A 6,108-nucleotide genomic window follows, 5' to 3' on the forward strand; every position below is an offset into this window, starting at 1 on the left:
TGTGTGTGTGTGTGTGTGTGTGTGTGTGTGTGTGTGTGTGTGTGTGTGTGTGTGTGTGTGTGTGTGTAATGACTGATATTATTTATTTCATGGCGTATACTGGTGTAATGTTAACAGTGCATCCCATGGCTGATTAAAATCTGCTTGTCTGGACTTCATCACCTTTGACAGGAGCCACAGAGTCTCCACTGTGTTTTACAGTCAGCTACAGACACTCAGTGCTGCATCTCTCTACTGACCTCTTTCATGAATATTCACAACAACTTGAAGTGAAACTTTTAAATTTGGATGGTGTTACCACTGATTTTCAGCCCAGTTCTTGTGTAACTTGGCATACCTCAGCCCTTTCTCCCTTTTTCCCTTTCTTAGTTTCCTGGCATCCACCCTTCCACTGAGACCATTTCTGATGAGGATTTGGTGAAGAGAAGACGGATCTATGACGTGCCAGATGTATCTCTTAAGTCTTTGCTGGATTTTTTTCCTGTTTCTTAAGGACATGACTTTGTGATGCAGATATATTTTTTTAGGTACGTCACTTCTTCTTTTGTCCAGCTTCCTCAACATTTTTAAGGACACACTGCACACCATGTCGAGGTATACCACAAATAGCATATCAGCCAATTTTTCACTAACAGCTCATTGTGAATCACCTTGTTGGCGCAAAAATACTATGTGTCAGGCTGTGCAATAGGGGAGTTTGTAGTGTAGTGCACTTGCTTCTATCATGAAGACTCAAATGGCACTAAATACTAGGAATGACCCAGGTGCATTTTTTGTGCTTGAATGATTCATAGGTCAGTGTTAAGTAGCTTAACAAACAAACAAAAAAGTTTCTCTGAAAATAGTCAGGCAGGATTAAAGGATTAAAGGACTGGACTAAAAATGAGTGAAAAAGCTTCCAATGGACCACCAAGATGGTTCAGTTTGTTGAGAAAGGGACTCATATGTTAAAGGGCTAATATAAGGGCCCTGGTTTGATTCTACCTCAGGCAACTACCTGTATCATTGTGTGACGATCATATTATATTATAAATACCAATTCTTTTGTGTTTCAAATGCATTGTGGCCCTTGCAAATGTGATGATACATTCTCTGTGCGTTTATTCCCCACAGAACCTTTGCTCAATAGCATAAAACTATAAGGAAGTCTAGCTCCTACAGTAATCTAGAAGTCTAGAAACAAAACACAGTTGTGCAGTAGTACGTGTCCTTGTTACATACTCTGGAAATCAGTGCTGTTTATGCTAGCTGAACCCCCTCCTCTCTGTGATACTCTAAAATCAATGTACAAATGTGATGGAACTTGTTATACTGTATATATGAAAAGTGTCCTTTAGTGGGAATCAGTGCTAACCCCTTAGCTAGGAAGCTCTCTCTTTCAGGTAGGAATACAAAGTTAGCACAATGCAACCTTATAAATGTGAAAACTTTTTTTAAATTATGGACAATAAATCATTACTGCATATGCTAAATCCATATATTATTGTGACAATGCCAAAGTCATAACAAGGTATGTAAAAATACACGACTTTGTATTTTCAATTACCTGTCTGTTTATATGTTCCGGAAATTATCCTTTCAGCTGAAGGTTTCATAACCTTCAGCTTCATTCTTTTACATTTTTTATTTCATTTTATTTGTTTTTACATTCATCACTTGAAATCCAATCTTTCAGTTTAGAAAAAAATTGTGCCATTGTGAGGGTTCGAGGTTGTTAGAGATTAAAATCACCTAAATTGGATTTGCGAGGTCTTTATATGATGACGGTGGTATGAAATAACAAGCCATCTCCATGTTGTGTCTCACCTCATAGACATTGAACTGGTTCTGCCCCCGAGACAGCTCTCTGTAACTGGTGGTGAACTCGCCGATGAAGTCATGGCTACAGCAGACAGCACCCACACAGAAAAGCAAGCAGGAACACAATTTTTTTTTACATAAATCGTTTTTTTCATCTGAGCTACAGAGCTATATATTTTTTTCTTTCTTAATAACTGTCAAATATGGAATTGTTCCTATTAATCTCCAAATCAGGCCTATCTGTCCTTGCAGCATAAGTTTTGTAGCACATTGTGTCAAAACCCCTCAAGCTCTTCACCACCAAGTTTGTCTCACAGACTGTAAACAAGACATTTCACTCCCTTCTAACACGAGGGATCAGTGTCTGAAGGTGTAGTGAGTGCTTATCTGCGAATGCTCTTACCTTCCATCTCGATCCCAGTCATAGACGTCTACCTTCACAGTTCTGAAACAGACAAGCACATATTATTTTTGAAGGCCGTGGGTTTTTTGTGAGAAACTTGAACCTCAAGTTTTACGCCATCATATCAGGAGCAGATAGAGCTGATTTCAATTTCAGATTTCAGAGAAAAAATGAATAGAAATTTCCACATATAACCTTGGAAGCATCATCTCAGCTTCATGAACAGCCAAATGTGCTGCATGTTGTTTGGCACCACAGCTAGCAGAGAGCTGCTTATTTATGATCTGCATGGAGCCAATGACATTTTCCATTCAGTTGGTTGTTATGGCACCCTCCTTTTCACAACTAGGACAAATAGTCAGTTCCCAGTAAATTGCAGTTTTCACATTCAGTGAATGATTAAAACTAGTTGTGGTGACCAACTGGTCGTCCAGAGGTTGTTGGTTTCCATTACGAAGTAACTGCACAGGTCTCCCTGTCTCCAAACAACAGCAGTGTCATTTATAACCTCAGATTATTCACACATTTCAAACTGTCTCAGTAAGTCTGCACCAATGAATGAAACTCAACTGGTTGCCGACCTTTTGTATCCTTGTTATAGTCCTATAGAAAAGCAAGTGCCTGTGTCATTCTTCGTAAGTGCCTTGCTGAATGGTGTTGGTGGCCATGGTCCTCCAAGGTGCTCTCTCAGTCAAACAGTGCAGGAACATATTCGAGGTTTTCTTTTTCCAGTCTGGGTTTCTCTTCTTCTGCCTTTGCTTCTCTTGCCTTAGATTTTTCCACATGTACAAAGTCATAGTCAAAGTCGCTTCTCATTATGTGTCCAAAGAATCTTGCTTTCTGACATTTTTACATAGACATTTTCTGGTCTTTGCTCTTTTTGAAAAGCTCTTCAATAGTCAGTCTTTCCATGTATGACATTCTCATCATCTGCTGACGAACCACTTCTCTGCTGCCTTAACCTCCTATGACCTGGCATCCACATATGTGGACATCACATTTTGGGTTGTCTAGACCAAAATACACAATTATGCTCTACAAGGGCCTGATATCCACTTACGAGGACATTCCACTGTCCTATCGAAATTTAAAACAAATGTCCTCATATGTGGATCTGATTTTTCTCAGAAACAAAAATCAGGTAAAACAAATCAGGTAATTCTTTGTTTTTACATTCATCAGGTCCCAATCAGTCCAAATAGCAAAGAGAAGTTAAAAATGCATGCCATGAAAGAGTTCGGGTCTTAGGAAGTTAATGGTGTCTACAGTTTTCTTATTTATTGTCCCAGCTCCATTTCCATACATGAAGATATATATATAGTCATCAAGGAATCACTTTGACTTGAAGGAAATTTATCAATCATCTAAAATCTTTGCTAAGTCAAAGAAAGCTTTTTTTGACTTTGCAATCCAAATAATTTGAACTTATCAACTTGTTGTAATATGGAATTCTTCACTCTGATTTTAAATGTGGAAATGTCGATTCTTGAGTTTTCCTTGTAGTCACGAACAGTCCCACTTTTACGACCATTCATTTACGTCTATGACTGTTTTCTGCAGGTTTTCTTCAGATGTTGAAATGTTTATAGAATCAGTTACTAATATGTTGCACTTAAATTGCAGTCTTGCAATAAATATATAACTATTTGGAATTTCTGTTTTAAATGTATGAAGTCCTGGCTGGACTGCTTAATGTGAATTTCCGTGTTTTTGACATACTGTCACAAACAGGCATGTAACTGCCAATTTCACCCCATTAAGTCACAAATTGTTAAAAGACTGATAGCCAATGACTCCATCTAATTCCAGTTTTATCTCCGTCCTAACAAAGCAAAGTCCCTTTGAAGACTGCAAATGACTGCAAATGGTCTCAGATCTGTTCTCTGTCTTTGAAGAAAAATATTTTAAAGGCAACAAGATTGAAAGTTTGTTGCACATGATCACAACAATTTTGTTTGTGCTGTGGTCTCCAACCAGCCTTTCCTCAATAGCATTAGCTGTAGCATTAGCATTACAGCAATAGCTGTAGCATTACATACAGCTAGAAAGTCTCAAATATTGATAAACATCACAAAACGTTATATATAAATCAACCGGCTTAAAGTGGTTCAAATATAAAATGTGATGAATTCACAAAAATCTGTCAGATTTATGACAGGAGTCCTTGTTATAGCAACGGTGGCACTGTGCATTTCTGTAGTCAGTGGCTTAACAAATGCTCAGCATGGTCCAGCATGACTGAATATGTAACACAGGGCTGTCTTCAAACTAGGTCAGTCTCAATAACACCAGTGCTGGTCCCTGGGACACCACGACCGACTGCTGGCATTATTCTGACCGCCCCAGCAACAGGCGATGTCATCCACTTAAAAGTCTATCTGTGCCCGATTGTTCTTACTTTACCCAGAGAAAACAAATAGCTTACAACATGGAAGATCTCTGAAGGTTTCTAAATAGTCATAAAATACCTCGATAATAAATTTGATCATGTTTTCTGACCTGTCATAGTCACCATTGCAGAGAGCTCTAACAGGAATGGTGAAGGACTGCCACACTGGGTTCAGTGTGTTCTTGATCACCTCTGTCTTGTGGCAGATGGTGAACCTGCAAGCAAAAAAAATCAGCCATGAGGAACAAAAAGGGAAAGAACATTTATACTGCTCCTTTTGTACCAGTGAAGATCCCCCCACTAATCTCCCATTCTTTCCTCTGCAATTGAGCAAAAGGCATTGTAAGCTTTTATATTTTTTCTGTCTGCTTAAGTATATCCAGAGGATATAACAGAAGAGTTTTATTTTCTTCTCCTTCCTGTTTTTTATTTTATTACTACAAAAATCTCTCCAAGGCACAGCAGTCGAAGCGATCTAAAAACTTAAACAAATGTGACTTCTGGTGGAACTCGAGTCAGAAGTGTACGTGCAGCAAAGTTGATTTGTATGGAAAATAAGTGTGTGAACCAGATGTGACAATGGGTATTATTAAATGTGGTCTTCATATGAAACACCTTCACAGAACACCTTCCATAACCTTTCTTTTACTAATAATGTGTTTGTGTGCTGTTTCACAGTTGAAAGTAGCACTTATTGAGTGCTTTCTGCTACACAGCACCACTTGGGAATAAGTACTGGAAGCGGTTTGGAGCAACAGTCATTATTTCGCAGCCCCACAGGCTGAAGAGTGTTAAATTTTGTAAATGAAATGATGTCAGATCATTGCTGATGTCTTTCCTCCTTACCAGTGCATTAACACACACTTGAAAACTCCAGAGCTCCAAAATGACAAAACTTCTGCTTTTATATGGTTGCTCATGCTCACATAACCACGTTGCCACCACCTGGCTACTTAGACTCTTAATTCTTATGGAAACACTAAGGGTGTAGTTAGTTTTTTACACACTACTTCCATATTTTGAATTCAGTTCAATTCAATTTTATTTATATAGCCCCAAATCACAACAACAGTTGCCTCATGGCACTTTATATTTTAAGGCAGACACTACAATAGTACATACAGAAAAAAAACCCATGACCCCCCTATGAGCAAGCACTTTGGCGACAGTGGGAAGGAAAAACTCCCTTTTAACAGGAAGAAAGGGAGGGGCAGCCATATGTAATGACCTGTTGGGGTGAGAGAAGGAAGACGGTAAAAGTCATGCTGTGGAATAGAGCCAGAGATTTTGGCGTAGAATTGTTAAGAATAACATCACGGTATAAGATGCCATGTATTACTGTTCATTACTGAGGTTGTATATACGTAATAATAATATGTCCTGGAATTTAAAACTTTACAATCTCAAATAGGATGTGATTTTTTTGCTAATCAGAGATTTGTACCCCTATACATACATGCATATTAGGGGTGCAACGATACTCGTATCGATATTGAACCGTTCGATACAGTGCTTT

General features: G+C 38.5%; 1 long non-coding RNA gene across 1 annotated transcript in view; it reads right to left on the bottom strand.

Moving 5' to 3' along the window:
• Nucleotides 1–4,801, bottom strand: part of LOC106455927 (uncharacterized) — a 6,190-nt gene extending 1,389 nt beyond the window's left edge. The window contains exons 1-3 of the long non-coding RNA XR_001290485.1: nt 4,703–4,801; nt 2,204–2,245; nt 1,807–1,882 (exon numbers count right to left, since the gene is read on the bottom strand). This is a non-coding gene — a long non-coding RNA (uncharacterized LOC106455927). The remainder of the gene's footprint in view (nt 1–1,806; nt 1,883–2,203; nt 2,246–4,702) is intronic.
• Between the last annotated feature and the right edge of the window lie 1,307 nt (nt 4,802–6,108).

This window comes from Pundamilia nyererei, unplaced genomic scaffold, assembly GCF_000239375.1.
Source record: "Pundamilia nyererei isolate P.nyererei 1_Seehausen unplaced genomic scaffold, PunNye1.0 scaffold00116, whole genome shotgun sequence".
NCBI classification, from domain to species: domain Eukaryota; kingdom Metazoa; phylum Chordata; class Actinopteri; order Cichliformes; family Cichlidae; genus Pundamilia; species Pundamilia nyererei.